Source organism: Apteryx mantelli, chromosome 9, assembly GCF_036417845.1.
Source record: "Apteryx mantelli isolate bAptMan1 chromosome 9, bAptMan1.hap1, whole genome shotgun sequence".
Classification (NCBI taxonomy): domain Eukaryota; kingdom Metazoa; phylum Chordata; class Aves; order Apterygiformes; family Apterygidae; genus Apteryx; species Apteryx mantelli.
Window position 1 is genome coordinate 4619735 of NC_089986.1, and position 22858 is coordinate 4642592.

The 22858-nt window shown below is 39.5% G+C and overlaps 1 long non-coding RNA gene across 3 annotated transcripts in view; it reads left to right on the plus strand.

Moving 5' to 3' along the window:
• Positions 1-22858, plus strand: part of LOC106499614 (uncharacterized) — a 43547-nt gene that overhangs the window by 3188 nt on the left and 17501 nt on the right. For 2 of the 3 annotated variants that reach the window (XR_010885095.1, XR_010885094.1), the window contains exons 2-3: positions 6158-6259; positions 6928-7048. This is a non-coding gene — a long non-coding RNA (uncharacterized lncRNA). Of the gene's footprint in view, positions 1-6157; positions 6260-6927; positions 7049-7876; positions 7963-11002; positions 11193-22858 lie in introns of those variants that run through there. The other variant, XR_010885096.1, reaches the window with a different exon arrangement.

Here is a 22858-nt window from a genome sequence, read left to right on the forward strand (position 1 = left end):
TTATTTGTTTTGTATACTATGCATTGTTCAAACTGAAAAATTTTAGTGTCTTTGAGAATGTAGATAGAGGAAAATCAGAATAGATTGTCTTCTCTGCATAGCAGTTAGTAAAACAGTTTATGAGGCTTAACCTGCTGTGTTTTCCCCTCTCTATTTCTTTGTTCATATATCAAACACAGAGATAAAGAAACCAAAGTATCAGATGGAATTTATCTACACTTTCACTCTGGAAAAGAACTTTTTTGTTAAATCTGAGTCATATTGTCCCCCACACTGTTCTAGCAACCTCTGTTGCTGTTTTATCGACAGCTCAGATGCATTTCAAGTGAACACAGATTTGATGCAAAGGACTGTCCTGCCCCTCTCACGTCAATGCAGAGGTTTCCACTGACTTCGGTATGGTCAGATTTGGACTGTACGAATCCAGGCCAACTCGCGACCTTTCTTTTGACTTCAAGAGGAATTGCAAAAGGCCCTAGATTGCTTCCTGCCTGTTCCTGGTTGCTCAGCTGAAGGCTAGTATCCTTTTCTCTATATAGTGCTGGCATTTGACATGCCATTTATAAATACAGGCACAGATTATTTGAATGGTATAAGCATTTGTGAATACACATGAAATGGAGGAAATGGCAAATTTTAAAATGGGATTTTCAGTGAGCCAGAGGATCCTCGGGGCTGGAGAACTTGTTAGGTTGAACTGACATTCCTGGCCACAATTTCTACTATTAGTCACTTCATTATCAGTTATATATTGACCTGTGCAATAGCAGTTGATTGTTCCCAAGGCGCATTCACTATAACTGATGCATACAGTATATCACTTTTATATGAAAATATGAAATAACAACGCACCAAGTTAAATTATCACACAATACTACCAAAGTAAAAGTCCTCATCTACTTTAAACTCAATATAAGGACACTGAAGTTGTGCAGAAGCTCCAGCCATGCACTCAGTAACAAACTATATGTAATTGGTTTTTACTCGTGGGATTTCTTGCAGCAGAGAAATTTTGCCCAGTATTTGATAATATGTGTAAATATTAAAAGGAAAGGAGGAAAGAACTAATGGATAGTATTAAAATAGAATAGCAAATACCAGCAAATCATGCGCGCAGCATTTTTAATGGATTGTTATTAAAAATAAAAGAGAAAAGTAGGCAAAATAAAAGGGAGCTTTTAATGGACAAAATTGACAGTTCTGTTATCCTCACCAAATCCTGACATTTCAAGATCAGTTCTTTATCTAATGATTCAACGACCTTAAATTTTCCTTCTAGTAAATCAGGCACAGCTAAAGCTATTTTTCCATCTCAGACACGTAAGTCCACACTTTTTTCTAAAGGTACTGATATTTATTATAGCCAGTGTCAAAAAACTTCTCACTCCATTTATATATGAGCTTCTCTTTGGCCTTTACGAGAGTGATCTACAGCCATGGTTAGGTATGCACAACTTCCTTTGACAGCAGCCAGAATTTCATGTGTGGATCAAAAGCAGAATAATTCCCTTAGGGCGATCTCTTCCCATCCGAACTGTAGAGTTATGAGCTCTCTCTGTTGCCGTGCAGAAAGGTGGCTTCTCCTTATGCTTCAGTCAGGCAATTCTGCAGCCGATCAGCCACATCCTCCTTCATGCCAATGGGCTGCATCTTCTCTTTTAGTGGCAGGAGTTATTTTACCCTGGTAGCACAAACGCAGATTCTGATGGTCTAAATGAGGCCGACCATGCCCATGTGAAGGAAGCACACCTGCATGGAAGTGCTTTCTCCAAACATCGCCAGCCACTGCTCTAAGACCCAGGTGACAGGTCAGAGAGCCTCAAATGACATCTGCTACCTTGCTCGCCTACTAAAAATCTTAGATAATGAAAAAAAAAAAGTTTGGATTCTCTTGGGTGAAGGATTTGCTCCAGAATAATCATTCTGGATTATTTTTACATGTATGCATTTTGCACGTAAACATTTTCTTTTGCAATTACCAGCTTGCTTTGCTTGGTTTTCTTTTCATCTTGTGGGCTAATCTTTTGAACAAACCAATACCTTTATTTTGTCTGGATGGATGAAAATGGAGATTACCCTCCAGCACACGCTGTAAGCAACAGCACAGATTTTCAAGGCATCTGGATTTAGAGTTGCCAGAATTAGAAACATCAGCCCAAAGAGATCATGCTAGGGCAATTCCCCAGTCCTGGGCCATTATGCCAATCAATTTAAAATGTAATAGAAACCACTATTATTGCACTGACTTCTGTGTGAAGGAAGGCACTTACTGCTTATTTGGAAAGAAAACCTCATATTCTAAATTGCTTTTTAGATCAGTCTTGATCCTACTTTTAGTGATGTCAAGGGTGACACTTCCATTTATTCCAACGGTGCCAAAATTTTCCATTTAATGTTAGCTACTTTTCCTCTTTCCTATCTCTTCCATTTCGCATGCTTCCTGTCAATGTGGTTCTTGGCAGTTCCTGCTCAAGGACAGCTAAGACAGACACAGAGATAGGCTTTATCTTTCGGTTCAGAGGCAGCAAGATGGGCAGGCATCTTCATCTCTTAGAAAAAGTAGTTCAACGACCATGGAAGAGATGGTGAGAATGATGTCTTTCTGCTCCTGCGAGTCTTGCCCTCCTTTCTTCTCTGCTGCTGCTGCTGCTGCCGCCACAATTGCTATCGTAGACCCTAGTTATGATCGAGACGCGATCTTTCATCCCAAATTGGCTCAGCTATGAAGTTCAAGACAAGCTGACTCATTCTGATTTCAGTTCTGTGTAATGGAAGTTGTGGACTAATGTTAGTCTGTAGAAATGGTGAAAGAAAATCTGGTCTTAAAATCTTTTTTTTTTCTCTAATATGTAAAAGCAGGAACTATAACACTTAGACTTCTAGTGCCTGATGCATTAACACATTAACATGTTCTTAAGATGATTTTTTAATGCTAAAATTATTAAATGGAGAGAGACAGAATCAGCTGAAGTACTGTTGAGTGTATTTTATTTAGACTTCTGCTTTGAACCGGCCCTGGAGGGGCTTTTCTCTCTCCACTGACTAGGGAAGTTGCGAGACTGTCCTTTTATGTTAGACAACAGAATTAGGTATTGAAAATTGAGTAGTGTGACCATCCCCTCTATGCAGTAGAGTCCTTTTTCCTTGTCTTAATTAAAATAGTATCATTTTGTAGAAGATGAGAAAACTTAGGAAAAAAAATGTTTTTCATTTATTAAATATCAGATCTTTTTCATTTAGACTTTTGCCATTTTATATAATACTGAATTTCTTCTAAAAGAAACAGTGGGGACTACCATTTTTGATCACTACAACCAGATAGTCATTATATGTAGATGTATGAGAGGTCTAGAAAGTATGACCTATGAGAAAAGATTAAACTGGGGCTGTTTTAAAAAGAAGACTAGGAGGATCATGATAATAGCTTTGAATTATATAAAAGCATGCTGCAAAAACAAATGGAATACTTTATTCTCTGTGAATAACATCACAGAGAGAACAAAAGATTGGTCTTAATTTGTAGCTAGAAAGATTTATATTAAACATTAGGAAAATGTTTCTGATGGTGAGGACAGCAAAGGCTGACTAAGGAGGTTATAGAGGCCTGTAAAGGGGCAGGCAAGATTCTCAGTCAGTAGTTCTTGTGGCAGAAAGATGGATTAGGTGATCGCCTGAGCAGCCTCCAAACCCCCTTCTCTGATTGTTCACCAAGTGTTGAGGAATGAATCGTATGTGATCCTATGCTACCTCCCTTTAAAATAGATATATACTCATTAAATGAAATACAAAAAAATTCATGAAAAACAGATATAGAACAAGATCTCAATAGAAATAATGACACCAAAAAATTGAGCATGAAAGAACTGAAGACTTCTAGGTCGACAATATGCATAAAGTATGGCTAACACCAAGCCTTGTATGTCCAAGCTCTGAACTCATGTGATTGGCTAAAATCATAGTCTTGAAAGTATATATATATATGCATACGTGCACATACACGCACAAACACACACACACACACACACACACACACACAACCTCGAATCATTTTGTGTACTTTTAATTTTTCAGGATTCTTGTGTTTAAGATTTTCAATTTCTATTTATTTTCTATCTTTACATATCCATCTGTCTCCAGATAGCTAACTAGATAAAAATATGAGCTTCTCAGGTAGTCACCTGCTTCCAGAAGCTGGAGTTTTAGGAAAAATCTCCAGTACCAGAAAATTTACCAGAAGTTCTGACAGTTGGTGTTCCTGAATACAGACAAAAAACTTAGCTATTAGTGTAAGAAAAACAGTACCATGGTGTAACGTAAAGTCTGTAACAATACTCAACATTTCGTAACAACTCTTACAACATTAAACATTAGCAGTTTCTAAGAGTGCAAGGAAACTTCCTTTTATCTGTTGATTTAACTAGGCTTAAAATCCAATGAATAAATTGTCCATAGTTCATCGGCTTGTGGGGTGTACGGTGCCCACACACCAAATAATAAGCTACGCGCTCCACAGTGAAGGGCGTATGGCTGAACTGCTGCAGGAACACCACTGTGGAACTGTCAAAATAACACATCACACTGAATCATAAATGAAACGAGCAGATATTGGCTTAAAATCAAGCCAGCCAACCCAAAATATGTCCCACCTGTCCTCTGAGTGGCCAGCAAAAGTCAAGCTGTGCGTTGTTTTCTGAGCGTGTTTTCAAGCAGGTGCTGTCTGATTCCTCCTTCCTTCCTTCCTGAATGGTATCACAGTATAAAGTGAAAGACCTCAGTCTTATGGTGCCACTGAAAAGCCTGCAGCCAAGATGGTGCTAATACATCAAGCTAAATATACCATGGAACCATGAAAATTTTACTGTGTTAACCCTTTTACGGAAAGAATCGATGAAAATTGGCTTATAGCAACTATTTTGTGCACCTGGCAAGTTTCTGCACCTCCCCACGGAGGTTATGATGAATGTGGAAGCAGTCTAACGTGAGGATTAATATCAATAATTTACCCTGTGGGAGTGCCAAGGACTCCTCTGCGCAAGGTGCTGTACAAACATGTAACTACACACAGAAAACCTGCAGAGCAGCGACCTCTGTGTGTGAATGTATTTAAGATTCTTCTTCTTCATCCTTACAACTCCGGCTCAGTGCCAGATCAACTCAGCTAAATTCTTACTTCAGTTCTCCTGCAGGTTACTAATTTTAACAGGCGGCTTTAATTATTTTTCCAAATAAGCCATAGAGGAAGATCCGACATTTGAGATCTCTCTGCAACAGGCCCCCAGTAACCCTGGAGGAGTTTCGAAGGGGGATCCCGCACTGCTAAAGCGAGGCACTTCTCTTGGCAGCTGCCTGGTGGAGCCTGCCGGCTTGGGGATTTCATTTTCTTTTTACCACCGAATCATTTCATTTGTTCGTTTGCTTGCTTATTTTTTAAAGATAGCATTATTAAGTTGTTAAATTACACCATTTAAAATGTAATCTTATATTTTGCCTTTTAATCAGCTGTCACTTGGGGGGACTCCTTCCATATTGAAGCCATTTGGGGCTAGCATTACATACATGCTGTTACAGAGTATCTCAAACTTTAAGAACTTTCCAATGTAAGTAGACAAGCTAGACAAGGCCCTTTATAACTCCCTGCTGGCATACTTTTACCCCAGAAGTGAATCACTGACATATTGGTGTTAATCCTAACCTGCAGTGTAGCTAGATCCTAGCAGGGCCAGCATTTGACGCAGGGAAAGTAGGCAGTTGCCTAATGTAGCAAAATGCCGCAGGTGGCAAAATAACTCTATGGCTGGGCTCTCTTTGGTGTGTCAGCATCTGGAAAAGTCCAGTTTTCACCTGGAGCCTGCACCTTTTGGGCTCTGCAACCTCCCTATTGCTGTCCATCGCTTCCCCCACAATCCCAGGCCTCTCGCTTGTGCTGCTTGTGTTGGCAGGTGTTGCTAAAAATTACTCAGGAGATGTTAAAAGTTTTCAGCTTGTCAAAGGGACATCATCAATATTGTTCAGGTAAAGAGACTGATTTTTTTTTTTTTTAATATATATCCATAATACATGGTACTGTGAAACTGTACTAAAGCACAAAAGCAACAGAACTGCAAAACTGCTGAAAGCCTATGAAAACAAGTGCATTGTCTGATTTTCTATTGCGCAGTGCAGATGAAAATGGCAAGATTTTTTCCCAACAATTTGCATATCTGTAAATGACTGCAAGGCTGTGTAGAAGGAGGCCAGCTGGATTCCATTAAAGAGAAAGGTAAAAAGCCTTTTGCTTCTGATTTTCACTTGACAATTTAAAGCAGTCACCTTTTGCGTTTCGTGACTGAGCTTTCTAAAATGAATAAACTTCTAAACGGCACGGCCTAAGCGTCGGAAGCGCAGGTTAAACAGAGTTATAAAAACCAATGCCGGCTGCGAGGTGTTTCCCCCGGCGGCACCCTCCGTACGCAGGAGGATAAGTGGGCGCTGGGCATCAGCACCCGTTTGAAGTGCAGAGGGGTGCGCGGGGGTGCGCGCGGGGCCGGGGCCCCTGCAGCTGCGTGCGGCTCCGCCAGGGGGCGCGCTCGGGCGGCGCCGCGCAGCGCCGCGCAGCCGGGCGGCCGCAGCCAGCGCAGCGCAGCGCCCCGGCCCCGGCCCCGACCCCGACCCCGACGCGTCCCCGCCGGCCCCGAGCCCTGCTCGGGGGAGAAAAAACTACGAGGGAGAGAAGCAGGTATCTTCAAAGCAAGCTGCTTGTCCGTATGGTTTTCACCATCATCATCATCATCATCATCATCATGATAGCAATAACAACAACAACAAAAACAAGAACCGTTATTATTATTATTATTATTATTAACAGTATTTTTTCTAGTTTTCCAAAGGTCTTGATTAGTATTGTATGCTTTAATTTATTTTATTTTTATCCTTTGCTTCGAGCTTCAGGTTTACAGCAGCTCCTCATGCATGCGAAGTCGAGACAATGCCGCGGTGTAATTACCCCCATCCATCCAAATCTTCGGCCGGGTAAATGCGGTATAAATGGGACAGAAGCCGACAGGAGAAGGTGTGCAATAGATAATTTTTGCTTCTTTGCTGCCAGTAGTGCCTCAGTGAGGTCTCTAGTTTGTGCTCCCTCTCTGGATTATTTGGCTTTTACTGATGAACAGAGTCCTATGAGCAGCTGTCCCTAGACATGTTTCTTTTGTGCTGGGCGCAACATGGAGGTTAGTTAAACTTGGGCCTGACTGCCTGCCTGCCCCCTTAGCTCTGCACATGTCCTTATTTTTCTGTGCAGACACGGCTTAGACAACCCTTTCACATGGTAGCTGCTTTCCCAGGCACACAGGTGACTGCTAAATTGCCCTAAAGTTAGAGTGAAGGAAAGGGAAAGTCAAGCAAGTAGAGCAGCAAATTCTCCAGGTTAAGATGACAGACAGGTTAAGATGACAGACATTGTTCCCCACTCCTACTTAGGCAGCTATATTTATTTTTTCAGTGGATTTTCTCCTTTTCTGAGTCTCACTGTACCCTGCGGTGTCAGGGGAATGTGTGAAGAAAGCTCTGATAGCCAGGGAAGGGTCTAGTCTCAAAATCTGAGCACTTGGAGGAAGATGGATAGGACTATCTGGAGTTTAGAGACAGCTGAATGCTGAGGTAGATGCGTTTGAGAGCTAGAAAGAGATTCTCGACTGTCTGACAGCTGCGTGTTGTGCAGGGGATGGTGCACACTTCTGTTTCGAGTCTGTAGCTAGTGGCTACAAAAGCAACTTATCCTAATGCTTTTGGGTGGAAATGGTTTCAAGTTGCTTGTATGCTCACAGTAACATCTGCTGGCAGTTACTTCAGTCCCATGCAACTTGGTAACTTCACCTTGCATTCTTACATTTTGTAGAAACGTGAAGACATCACATTGTGACAAATTTGCTTTTCAACGGACTGTCAAAACCATCAATCCACAATAAGGGGAAGGAGTTAAATGTATGTATTTCCATCCTCTTGTCACGAAATTATAGCAGATTTTAAAGCTAATGCGTTGCTTAGAGGTTTAGAAAAGAGAAAAGGAGATTTCCTGCCCTACTCCACCTTGCAAACCAAACCAGACCACTGGCCACTTGTAGTTTAAGGGTTGTTTCAGCCTAAGACTCCAGGAAATCCATATGCTAAAATATGCATTTGGTCTTACTTTCTTCCATTAAGGTAACCTTGCTCTAACAAAAAGCAGTCTCTCAAAGAGCCTTTAGCTAATTTTAGAAATTCAGGGCTAAGTTGCCCCATTTATTGTGGGCGTAAGGAGTGAAAGATCCTCTCTGTGCCAATGACTTTTTTCCCTGATCACACCAGTGCAAGTGAGGAAAGAGTCTGAATTTAACAGAACAGATAAAAATAAAACCAGCAATGGGCAAAACCAATTATGTTCCTCCTTGCCTAGGGATGGGCAACCTAATTTGCAGCTGACAGCGATTTGATGGACTGAACCATCCCTTTTCTGATCCAGCATTCGGAGTAATTTTTATTGTAAACCGATCATTACAGTGTAGGACTCTCCGTACCGTCAGTGTCACCATGACAAATTCCCACATCAGCGTTAGTGTTGCTGCCGGGGTTTTTCCTCCCATTCTTCATGGCCTGATGTGTTCTGGGAGGTACTGGGCGTGTTACACCATGCCGCTAGCCTCGGTACGAGCCCTGTGCAGAGCAACTGATGGGTCGTGCGAGGGCTGCAGCACCAAATGCCCCAGTGCCATCAGCGGGGGCTGCGTTCCCAGTCTCTTTGCTGTAATTTTTGCAGGGACACTACATTTAGCCCTTTAGCTCAGAATATACATGCAGCAAATGAAGCTGGGAGTTTGGCAGTACTTTTTTTCTCCTCCCTCTTTATCTCCGATTGTCTCTGATTTTGCTCCCTTGTGTGGTTTGTAAATCATATATATATATATATGCAATGTGTGTGTGTATTTTATATATATATATATATGCAAAAAATATCTATCTATCTATCTATCTATTTTTTTCCTAAATGTCTGGAACGAGTTTGTGTGCCATCTAGTAAGTAGTAAAGCTTAGAATAGTATCCTTGTCTTCCCTGGACGGGCATAGAGCAAAGATATGTCTAGCTCTTTTTGAACAAAATGCTACTTTACTAGAACCAGTTAGAATTTATTTTCACTAGAACAGAACCACAACTTTAGCTATTTCTTTTTAAAGAAGCCAAATCCCTGTTTTTTCAGAGTTGTTGGAATTTACTAGTCTGCACAGGGGAACCCTCAGGTTGGGTTATGTAAGTCCTGGTTTATAGAGATAAGGGGAAATTTGGAGAAAGTGACCTAAGAGGATAAATGTAGGGTTAAGATTTGTTGCTCTTGCACATAATAGGCCCTACATTCCCCTCTCCCAGTCCATGAGAACAGTGTGTACGCAGGAGGCTGCATCTGCATTTGTTGCCCCACATTGCTGCTTAACTCTTAAATCTGGAATTTCTTTCTTTCCACAATAGTATCCAGTAAAGACTGATTAACAATTGACAGACAGACACCTACTATTGCTAACAGGAGGACTAAAACTCTATAATTTTTGTAAGACATCATCAAGAGTTTGCTGTAATATTGCATACTCATATCAATACCTCCACTCCTGCCAAAGTTCTGCATTAAAAGAACGTTTTTAAGATTGCAATGTCAAGAGCAAAATGCTAAGACGTGCCAGAGCTGCGATAACTAGTGCACCCTTAATGCTGCTCCTCCCATGCTTTCTTTACAGTTGCACAATCGCATGTACATAAAAGTAACTGTGTGTTGAAAAGCTATAAGGAGCAACCTATGTATTTTCTACCCATATGTTTCGTGCCTTGCTATTTAGATTGGCCGAATATTTGGATTGACCAAGCATATATATTTATTCTATCTAGGTCAAAATATCAACATGAAGATGGAGGAATATATTTATTCATTTCAGCAGAATTTGGGGGTACCCAGCAGGATATTTCAGTAGGCTAGCTACACATCAGTTAAGTGAAGCTTGCTTAAATGGGTTTATACAGAGAAAACAGAGAGATTTTTAAGCCTTCTTACTTACCTAAGCTCTTCTCCTTCCATGCATACGGCTTCATTTAGCGTCCCATTTTCGGATATGCAGATTTGGTTAAGCAGCATTGCCCAAATGAGTGAACTGCAGATACGAGCAGCCGGCTTCGCAGACCGGCGCGGGGCTGCAAGGCATGGCAGGAGCATTTCTGGGGCCTCCACGTGGGTTGAGGGTGCGAATTTTGCCCTCGTTGCTCCAGCTCTGAGGGAAAGTGGTAAGGAAGGGTCCTTGCAAACTTCTTTCAAGAGCAAGCCGGCTAAAGGAAACAGATTGCCTTGGGCAAGGCATTTAGAGGGTCTTATGCTTTATGCTTTCAAAGTGCATGTTCTTGCTCTCAACTAAATAGACCCTTTCCCGACTGGATGTGGGCAGGGAGATGGCAGGTGTTGTGCGCAGCTGCCCTGTGTTGCATGAAGTCACAAGTGCTCGTTCAGGTCATCCTCATACACAGAAATACCTATCAACGGTAAGGCCACCATACATCCAGATTTTGCCACACATCTCCTTTATTTCCAACAATTCTTTTCTGGGTCAGGCTAAAGATTTCCTATCTTCATACTTGCATTTGCCGAGATTGCCTGATGTCTCTTGGCGATCATCTGGGCAGCATCCGCTCCAGTGCACACATGGGTCGGCACCGAGGATGGCCAACTGCACAGGGCTGGAAGTGCTGGTTGACACCAGTGAGGACACAAGGTGCAGTTTGTGTGCACAGAATCCATGACATTCATATTTAAATTGCGGAGGCAAAGACAGCCATGAATGCAGACTGCATCCATAAGACAAGCGTGGAATGATTGAGGCTTGTTCAGCAGTGTGGCAGGAATGCAGTTACTTCTGTCAAAATTTATCAACTTGAGGCCCAAACATCTTATTTTAAAATGCTAAGGGGCACAGTCAGTACTTGGAGGCTGATTCTGCTCTGTTCGCTTTTCAGTTTTCAAGTGGATCAAGCGGTACTTCTCTGCTCAGCACAGGCAGAACCGATGCCCTTTGCCAACGCCAGCCATCGAGCATGGTTTTTTGGTGGCTTCCTGTGTTTCCATTGAAGTTCTCACTGAAGCACTTTGTGATGGGTCAAGCTCATGTCAAGTTCCCTGAAATGTCATTTAGGAAAAAATTGGTAAAAGTGCCTCATAAGATCAAAAATACTTTTTAATAATTGAATGACATTGACATTTTGAAACCACATTCTAGTTTGAGTTCCTACCATTTTTGCATGGTGTTATATATGATATGAAGACATTAAGAACAGAAGAAAGCCAAAGCAAAACATTTGAATCCATGGAAAATGGATTTTCAACTTTTCCCATTTTTGCTGTGGAAAAAGGTTGAAATTTTATTGCAGTTTGGAATGGAACTAAATTTAAAAATCTTTTATGAAACAGAATTTTTGTTCTTCTATAACTATTTAAGTTAAGTATATTTTCATTTGATGTATATCCTGGTCAAGATTTGCAAAAGTTGAGGCTAAGTGCTTCTAAATTCCTATTTAAACCCACAGTTACAATACTTTATGGTTTAGAGTTACTGTGAGTTCACATTTGTCATTGATTTTAATAGACCTGTTCCTCCCACAAACTCAAATTAAGCTTTAAGACTATTCACATCCTGGTATTCTATGTTTAGAAAGTTATTTTTAAAGATTTTGAATTTATTTTTAATGTAATCTTTCTTTTTGAAAATTAGAAGGATAGTTGCTAGAAAAAGCATTCAATTTATTTATTTATTTTTCTACATTTTTGCACATTAACTGCTCATATGTATTTTTTGTTTGTTTGCGCTGTGGTGATCATACCTCCGGCGTAGCAAAGGGCACGGGTCAGTACAAAGTAATTTTTCAATTAAACCCTAACTTCTGTTTTAGCGAGATGCACAGTTATGGTGATTGGCAGAAGTCTAGTGTTTCTTACTCACTTTATCACTAGAAGAACACCAGTTTTTCACCACTGATTTTCTCCATAATATGCCCTTGTGGTAGGCAGCCAATTCTGCCTGTAAGTTCCTCTTACAGTTACTCACTCTAGTTAACTATTTTGCTATAGGATAAACCAATATGTTGATTCTTAGGTATAAGAACTGGTAACTAATTTCATGAGGTTATTGCATTATAGTAACCCTCAAGTAGTTTGATCTCATTTTGATTGACGCAAAAATTGCTTATTGCATGATCAGTTTTACACAGAGCCTGTATTCTGGATAGATTTTAATATGCCTATATACCTTAATACTGTTTTCTTAAAGGGGAAAACCCATTCCGACTCATTTTGGGGATTTTAAAAGGAGCGATTTTCTTGAAACTGGTCCTTAATATGGCTAATAGCTCTTGGCTTCACCACAAGATGGTAAACAAACCCATCATTAACTGTGGTTAATGAAAAATTAATTAAATTTTTTTTAATCTGAGCAATGCTGGGTAACAAATCATTATAAATCTTGCCCTTGGTTATTCATGTCACTAGTGTGAATAAATGAGTTTGAAAGTTCATATATGTATAAAACAGATCTGTAAGCAAATATAGAATGAATTTGCTGGTTGTCAACCATTATTTTTTCAGTAGTTTTTGAAATTTTCTCTTAACATTTCCAGAATATAGTCTGGCTACTTTGAAACCATTGTATGCCAAAATAGCTGATATATGACTGTGGGTATAATTTATTGAAGATTTAATAAGAAATTCTAACATTTCATATGATCAGAAAATACTAGCATCTATGGTAGGATCATCCACACCAGTCCTGAAGACAATAAGCAAAACTCTGAAGATTTAAAGAAAGGAGGGCAGACTTATTACAAAGTCTAACAGGGCATAATTCAACAAGAGTATTTAGCAGGATTTTGAACTTCTATAAACTGCTGGAAACTGTGAAATTTTTCTTTTTAAAAATTAGCCTAAAATAACCTAGATGAAAAACTAGAAGAATGATCAATAGTTGGTTTTGACAGCGAGCTTTGTCTCCGAGGGCCGTTGTGCAGATTTAAGAGCGGGCTCGGCTGGTGGAGCATCCGCCGCATGGCCACTGGGAGGCTGCTGCTGGACACCTCGTGTTGGAGCTGGATGCTCACCGATGTGATCTGAGAGCTGAGGTTTTAAGCCGGGAATTCCTGCTGCAGAGCTGCAGTCCCTGAACAGATAATGTTCCCCTCTTCCTTAGCTTCCTCCTTTCTGCAGTTAGAACAATTTATCTTGAAACTCAGAGATTTTAATTTACTTTTCCCTCATCTATACACTTTTGTACAAAGGGAGATAATTTTATTGTGCATTTCCAGCTCTTCCAGAACAGAATGCATCCAACCCCAAATCCTTTTAATTATTATGCTGTGAAAAATGCTAAATCGTACAATCAAGGGACAAAGAAAATACCATGTGTCTGAGAGTGCAGGAATAAAGAGAGAAAATACTAACTATTCTAAGACAGCCTTTCACAAAATAGGTTAGAAAACATTTGGTAAATCCTATGGATATTAAGATTAGCTCCTAAACCCCCAAAGTCTTCCCATATGCATTTAATATCATTCATAGCTTATATGTAGCATCAACCCTGATACAACTTTAACACTTGTCATTACTAGTTAAACACTCTGATTGATACTATGTTGAATTAGAGAAGGATTTGTGAGGTGCAAACACACAGTGAAAACCTTTCTCCACATGTTTACAGTAGCAGTAGGAAAAGCAGCAGCAGGAAAGGAGGATCATAGCAAAGAGCAGTTGCAAGTTACTGCATTCAGTTAGGACTAGAATTAAAAATTATATTATGAAGCTCAGTCCTAGTCTTTCTTACAACAGTGTTAATCAGGAGTGTCTCCTCCAGCATCACTGGATTTACACAAATGTGATAAAGATGTAGCTCAGAATCAAATCCACATACTGTGGGATTGCCGCCTTTGTATTTTGCATTTGTCCCATTGGCTGTGGTGCAGGTCTGCTTTAAGAGAAAAGCCATTTTCACTGAACTTATTAAAGACTTGAAAGTTACTTATGGCAATAAGTAATTACTATAATCAAATGCAAATATATTTCCTGCCTATCTCTATTACTCTAAAAAGCCCAGACTGACTTATTTTCAAATTCATGAATCAATTTGCCAAGTGTTAGGGCATTTTTTGTGAAGTGCAACACTAATTCACAAATGCTGCATTTATGCATTTATGAAAAAAAAAAATCCTGAGGGTAGCACTTCATATAAAATATTTGACTGTGGAAATACTATTTTTAAGTTCTTTTCAGTTTTCTGTTTTGAAAGCTGATGTAATATTTTTCATATCATGTAATATTTCTTTGAAGGATTGTATTCTGTAGCCAGCATCTCCGCAACTTGCAATGCAAGAGATTTACGCAGGGACCAAACTTTCTTGGTGACGTGCATAGCTTCTTAAAAAAGCTATTTTGCAAATAAGATCACAGCATCACATCCATTTTTTCTCTGAAAAACACATTTGAACTGATTTTTTTGGTTAGCTCTAATTCAGACATACCCTAAAATGTAATTAATTTTGATCACAAAATTTCAGTGATTCAAATGATGGATAACAAATAGGTTATGCTTATTCCTAATATAACAGTATTATATCAAACACTCAGTTTATTACATTACAGATGATATCAAGTAATGGTAGTCATTCACATGAATAGTTTTCAAGTCTGATTGAATTTGATTCCTTATTAGAGAGAGTTCTACAGTGCAGAATATTGTACCAGTAATATAATATAGAAATTGCTTCTAGCATGTGAAATGTGCAATTATAATAAGCAAATATTTAACTCACACTGTGCTCTTGGGATCACAGTGTCAATAAGAGACTTAGAAAAATTAATTGTTTCATCAGCCAGAAGCATATGTGAAGGGTCCGTAGTCAGGGTGGTCTGCCAGTGATCTCCAGCATCAGAGCAAGGCTTATGAAGAAGGTGATGATTATGCTTATAAAAAATGGGGGGGTGGGATGAGTTTTATGATCAAAATATTGAACATAAAACTAATAAGTATCCAGTTATGACAGTAATAAATGACAAAGACATTCAATTGCTAGGAATGTCATAAGAAGAAAATATGAACGTAATGCATGTGCATGGAGTCTCCTGCTTACACACATACCCACGCGCGTGCATGCGCGCACACACACACACACACACAGAGGCTTCGTCTCCTTGCTGATCGCTCACAGGCTGGTTGGAACCCCTTGGGCTCCCTTTAGGAGCTTTACTTTAGGGATATAAAAGGGTTGTCTCTGCACTTAACCAGCCACAAAAGGTATAATTGTTGTCTGGCTGTTGCATTGAGACGAAAAAAAGATTTCTTTGTGACTTCTCCTTTAATATTCCTTCAAGGGCTTGGGACAATCTAGACCCGAAGAAGTCCCTGGTACAAAATTAAAATGAGAATTGAATTTCTGTTCCTTCGGAGCCTTCTACCTTTCACAGAGTTGGAATAGCTCTTTGCTTCCTCACTGACTAGTGCTGCGACATGTCATTATTCATGAGCATTTTCAGCAGGAGACAGATGTATGAACTCTCATTTTCTATGGAAGATTTCTTACGGAGCCAGCATTACCAAGCAATGATTAGATAAGATGACACCATGGGAAATTCAAGATGGAAAAAAGAGCCAGAAGCGGTATGCTGCCGAGCTGAAACGCTATCAGGCCTTATTGAAGGGGCCTTCATTTAGGACAGTCAGTTCCATTCAGAAGGATTCTTTTAAAGGCACCAGCTCGCTAATGAAGCTTAATAATTTTGATCAGACGATACCTCGCAGCAGAAACTGCATACATGCTTAATAATAGTGTAGTCATTTTCTGTCAGCCATTTGGGTTTGCAGTCAGACAAAAATGCCTGCATTATTCCATTTACAATGAGCAGATATATTTCTGTTTACTGAGAAACACATAATTTATAATATATACATATATTTATCTAAACATTTTTTTTTCTTCAAGTCAGGCTTCAGGGATTTAGATTGACTAATACCATGGGAAATTTAGGATGAACCAGAGCCCGTGTGCCAGTTAAAAGTAGAGCTGAAAATTTGCTTCTGTTCCAATACCCCTTTATGGAAATCAGCTATCTGATTGACATCATATGTAGTCACTGTAAGAGTTTGTGTGTCAGGATAAATTCACTATTAATTGCAAATACACCAGTGAGATCTTGGAATATGTATATGCATGCATGTGAAAAATGGTGAAGGAATGGAAAGAGCAGATAATGTGAAGCACAGTAACAATAAAGAAAAATTGAATATGAAAAGCAAGAGCAGAGGAAGTTAAAAAAAAAAGAGGTGATTTTAAAGAAAAGGCAAATATAATATAAAGGGAAAAATAGAGATTAGAATTAAATGCTAGATATTCCGTAAATTCTAGACACTTTAATTACAGAAAACTGCCATAAGATATTTGCATTACATTAAGCATGCAGATTTTATGGGCTTTCCACTCATAATTTGTGGTATGTAATATATAGCTGCAGGTACAAGGCTCCAGTAGCGGAAGAGCAGGAACAGGATTATTGAGACATTGAAGGGTTGCTTTGGGAGGGATCTGAAGTGTCCTGCCTCTTGGGAGAACTTCAGATTCTACTTATTCCTTTGGATTTATTTAACAACATTAAATATATCGTATTACAATAACATAAATAAAGGAATATATGAAAAAATGTGGCACAAATAATGCAACTACTGGCTATTTTCAGCAGGTCACTGGGGATAAAGCCCATAAAGTTATATGTTGATGCAAGTATGCTAACAACGTTGGTGGTGATGTGATCTTTCAGGAAGCACTGAATCATGCTGTCAATTAACCTGAGTAACAATGTGTATAAATGAAGTGTTGTATAAAAGAGTAATTTGAATAGTATTATAAAAAATTGGTAAAGTGATTTCAGGAAATCTGTTAATTAGCATGTCTCCCATATATCTTTTTGAATGTTCACCTTAAGAGAACTGAGGACTGTGTTATGTTAGCAACAATGTGATACAAAATAATTAGCTTGTTTTCAGGGCTTAAATAGTCATTACTTTCTTGTGAAGTCTCTAATTAAGCTAATCTGAGTTTATAATACATTAGCAACCACTCTTTATGTAGAAGCTGTTTCTTAGAGGATAAAAATAACTTCAAAATTTTAAAATCCTCAAAACCATATGCAAACTAGTAGCACCTGGGACAGGAACAGTAGAACCTGAAAAATGTGCGCAAGTACTTGATTTATTCCTTACTGCCCACATGCAGTGTGCTCATCTGAAGTTTGCAGATACAAATGTTTAAAGGCTCTAGTGAAAGTTTTCCCTTTTCTGTTTTGAAAGTCTGTGACAGCCTGTTACCATGAATTTCTTAGGAGATCCTGTTAGAGTATTACCCAATTATTTCCTAAAAAGTGTAAAGGTTTTTACACTGACTCATACTGTACTAGATAAAGGAGTGATTTTCAGTTTGATATTTGGCTTCAGTGAAAGAAAAAGAACCGATAACATGAAGTTGACACAAAGCAAAGCATAAAGCCTGGCCTCAAGGACACAGTGGGCTCTGACCCTCCATCCACCAAAAAGGAAACACTAAAAAGGTAGAAAAGATATATTTTGGAAGGGGGAGGCCTTTATCTAACAGTTGGTGTTTTCTCACTGTGCGCAGAATTATTGCTTTCCTCGACTTTGTTCCTTGTTTGTTAATTTACCTGCAGAGTCAGTTGCAGGCAATATTTAGTTACAAAGCCTTCAAGACATGCAGGAATACGTTCATATTTACGCAAGCTAACTAAATTTGCCTAAGTAGGAAAATACAGAGTGATGTGAAAAATCAAGTATCCCCCTCCCAGTTGAAAGGAACAATTGATGAAAACAAATGCTGCAAATTCAGCCGATGAATACTTCAAACAGAGACCAAAATCAACCACGGGAAACTGGGTCCCCCTGTCCCTTGGATTTACAACAGGCAAGGAATCACATTTCCCTTTTAAAGACAGAGCGCTGAACTTCTCACTTAAATAATTTGTCAAAACTTTACTATCAGCTTATGCTCAAAACTAAAAACTGGAAAAGATAACTACAGAGAGCAAAAAAGTGTCTGAGATCAACTGCATATTCACCAGGCAACAAATCACAATATTTCCTACAGAACTATTTACCAAGGTAGCCAACTAAAATGTGTGGTTGCTTTGCCACAGCATGTAATATTCTGTCTGTTCTCCCTACACTTTCAATCTTGGTACAGTATCAATATTTCATGTGCTCTTCTTACACAGGCTATTTAATTTGTTGTAAGAGGCAAAATATACACAGCTTGTATAAGGGAAACAGTTTTCCTGCAGAATATTTTTAGTAGACCTATAAAACCCAGGAACATGGCTAAGGCAAAGTGCAAGGACATGTCATCCAGGCAAGATAAGCAATTCCCCTTCATGCCCATATTTAATTTTTTGCATGAGAGGTGCAAAAATGACTGGTATAAACAATTCCCTGGGAAGAATATCAGTGAGTGCCTGATTTTAAGCTATACAAAATAAAGAACAAAGAAAGCACAGTACAACAGAGCACTGGAATAACGTGATACTGCATTCAGAGAAGTGGCAACATATATACAACTTTCCTCTTTTGGTTTTACTTAGTGTATTGCGAGTCAAATCTACTATTCCCTTTCTAACCTACATATTATTGACAATGGAAAAGCCAACGCAGCCAAGAAGCCATTCTCATCCCGCTGAAGTCAATATTTGGAATAGGCCCTGTTTGTGATCAGCAAAAGCAGCCATTGGGGCCTGACATGGAATGAGTGGTGCAGACCTTGGGACAAGTCTGCACAGCTGAAAATTCAAACGTCCTTAATATACATGTGCATGTTCACACTGTCATGTTAATTTTGTTTATGAGCAGAGCACACTTCAGTTAGAAAAGATTAAGTGGAATTAAACATGCATGCCTTTTTTACCGAGTCTGCTCCTAGAAGACAAACATTTTTTCAGAATTAGCTTCCAAAGACTCCTCCAGCAGTGTTAGATTTGACTGCAGATGACAAGCTGTACACAAAACCCAGGCATTTATATCCCTATCATCACTTATTAACTGTTGTTATTGTTGCTGACAATGTAGTGATAATAATAGGAATTCTTTCCACACCTGGCTTTAAGATGTAGAAGTTTATGACATTCAAAAATTTCTCAACAGAACTGACAGGGGAAGGTATGTTCAGAGGCAATTTATACCAGGAACAGTATATAAAAATCATGCAATAGCTGGCTGAGACCTTGAGGAGTCTTTGCTAGCCCTTAGGATCTGACTTAGACTTTCAAAAGCAAGGTCATTTTGTCTTAATGAGATATCACTGTCTCCTTCTATAAATCATTCTGCAATGTCTGCAATTTATATAGCCAAATGACTAATAGAGAATAATAGTGTTGCAATAAACAGCATAAGGAGAGCTGCGACTGACTGAAAAAACAGAAATCTAGCTGTTGCCACTTTATTGACCAATTCAAGGCATGAAGTGAATGTGCTGACATATGCTGATTTCCTTCAACTTTCATAAGATTTGAGATTCTTCTAAGAGGTGTTTGGCTCTTGAAAGGGTCAGACTTAGGAATGGAAAAATGCCTTCAGCTGTTTTATGGATAAACAGATGTAAGCCTTTAGGTCAGTACCTCATCCACAAGGTGAAGAACTGGATCCTACCTCCACATCTGCATGTTCTGCAATTCAGTTGCCATGTCCAAGCAGTGATCCACTGCCACTGTCTACCGGTCCAAGCACAGAGGATCTCTCAGGGGTAGCACAGCATCAGTTACAGGTCAAATTTCAATGGGAAAAGATTGCTGTGAGGACCTGAAAATAATTGATTCAGGCTAAAGCCATCCTAATCTTTGTAGTAAATGCATACATCCATAGGAAAGTGCTTGAAAAGGATTAAAAAAAAATCTCAAAACACTACCAACTTATGAAGACTGAGATTCTCCTTAGCTGCTTGGATGACTGCAGATCTGGGGAGCCTTGGGCTGTGTCTGTGCCTCTGTGGGTCAGAAAGGTCCTCGGCAAGACACCATAGGCAAAGGCTGGATGGACATGGCCAAAGGAGCAACTATTTATAGTTAACTTCTTTATAGTTAAGAAACTATTTACGACTCCCTTGTTTAAACCAGAGAATCTGGCCTGTAAGATACTGATACCCAGGCTGGTATTGCCCACTGGTACCAGTTTGGTAGTACTGACGGAGTATGCTGACTATTTCTGCCATCTAAGAGGACTGCAGAAATGATGGTTGGGAGGGATGTCTGGCGATCATGGAGTCCAGCCTCCTGCTCAAAAAGGGGTGATTGCCATGGCAGATCGGCTCAGCTGTGGCTTAGCCTAGCCATGTCTTGAAAACCTCAAGGGATAGAAATGCCACCATTTTTCTGGGTGCTGTGCACTGCACTGTGCTCTTGGTGAGGAAATTTTTCCTTATGTCCAAGGAAATAAATCTTCACACATTTTTCAGAAATAAACTAATGATTCAGGGTGATCAAAGTAAAATTACGTAACTAATGTGTTATTTAAAATTGAAAGAGGCACGTTTTAGTTGCAATAGGACAAACCAGACAAAGGCAGAGGGGATATTATTAGCTAGGCACTGTCCCCCAGGATTAGAGGTATGAGATATAATATATATAAAGACCCAAGAGTGAAATTATTTCAGGATAATATACCTTTAGGATTCTAAATTGCATCCAAAACAATCAAACCTGTTACCATAGCACTCATTTTAATGCACAGATAAATTTGTAGCTCTTGTTTATATAGCTCAGCCTCTGGAGGCACTAATATGATTCCCTTTAAAACTCAAGTTAATGAGAAAATAATGGAGCATTGTAGATATAAGCAGATTTTTTTTCCCAGTCACTGTCATCATCTTTTATACAGCCAGAGGGCTCTTTGAAAGTATAAGTTGGATTTATTTTATGTGCCAGAAAACCATTAAAAATCTTTCTTTACACCAAGCTTTCTGATTCCAGCCTAAAGCCAAAAATACTTACTGTCTAAACATATTTATAAATCAGTATATCATCTGTAAATCTTACCTTATTCCTAATAAGAAATTTAAAATTGTAACTCTTAAAAATTCACCTTGGCAACATACATTCTTATTTTATTGGTTTTCCTGGGCCGAAATCACTGATGAGATACTGTAGGTGACCAGGGAATAGGGACTGCGTATCAGTTGCCAAGTGTAGTGAGCTGTGTAATGAAGCCATGTTTGTTTACTTTCCTTTGTATATAGCACTGCAGTAAATCTCCAGACATTTTCAGCTGTTTGGAGATTTCTTTTTACTCTGTCAGTTATCCTAATCCTTTTGGACCAACTCAGGGACTTCATTCTTATGGAATTTCACTGGACGTCCTTCCAGTGTAAGGAAAGACATTGGGACAGTTGACATAAGCAAGTCTGATACAAGTTGGTACCAAATTGCAATAATGCATTTTGTCCAGGAATGATTTATGATATGTACATAATTTACATTATATAATATTTATTATTCATAAACATAAACAAACACCTTTGTGGATTGGGTCTTTAGGCATTCCAAACTCTGTAAGAGTTAATATTAATAAAAGTAATGTAATTTACTGGGACTGAAGGATTGGCCCTGGTCTCACTGGAAGACCATGGGTGTTTTGATTTAAACAGCAGAAGGTTTGTGCACAAAACAGCAGTCCCTGCGTGCTGTCTGCTGAAGTACCTGCAGCTGGATTGCACTATGGTTTAAGACAATGACATAGATCACGCTATTCACAATGCAATAAACCTGCAGGCTCTATCAGAACTGCTAATGGGAAAAGGAAAATCTCCAAGGCTTCTAGCCAGCATACCAGTTGTGCTTGCTGTTCAGGACACCTCCTTTTCAAGAATCATATTGGCCCTCTCTAGTTCAAAGCATCCTCCAGTAAATGTCTTTTTGTGTGTGTGTGTGTGTGTGCCGTTCATCTCTGCTGCCTTTGATTTCCCCTAATCTTTTATCTGAACTTTAGACTGCTCCCATTAACTGTTGCCTCCTGACCAGGTCTGTCTACCTGCAGAATTGTTCCCCCTCTTTCCTGCAGCTGTACTTGTTCACCTTCTTGGGAATCCTTCATACTTGTTACACCTGACCTGTTAGAAATGCATCTGTTCCGGAAGAGGATCAAGTTAAATTGTAATCTCCTTCGGTCAGGGATCTTGTCTTGGTGTGACAGTACTCTGCACACTCAAGGCTCTCTATAAATATCTGAAGTGGTGATAATGAGGAGGTGTAATACTCAAGATGTTCCAGAGGACACTTTCTGCTATTTGTATCGATCACTTGAGACAGCCTGTACAACTCTTTAAGTGTTGCTTCTGCTTTGTTATTATACCAGCTTTTCTTAGTTAATGGGCACAGGAGAAGACGGCATTGTCTGGCTGACAGTCCACAAACATTTATTATTCTGATGTTGTACTTGGTTTTTAGGGTAAGAGCGTAGAGTGAGAGCTTTCTTACTCCTACACTGATTTAAATCAGAGCCAGGTATGAGGCTCCTCCTCTGCTATTTCCACCAGAGGCTGGTGAGCCAGCAGAGCTGGTAGGTACAGAGGTTGGAGTATGGTCCATGAAGAAGAGCTGTAGGTGTTTGGGTCTGCTTCTGGGCATGCCAGGAGCGGAGCTGGGGTGCTGAGGCTGCCGCCTGCTGCTTCCCTTGGCTCTTCAGGCTTCATCATGCCACAGCACAGTGTCAAGACTTGCAAGCTTGCTATTGCCATTGAAATATAAGCACCGACTTCAACAGGAAAAATGCTTCCATAGGAAGTCACCAATAA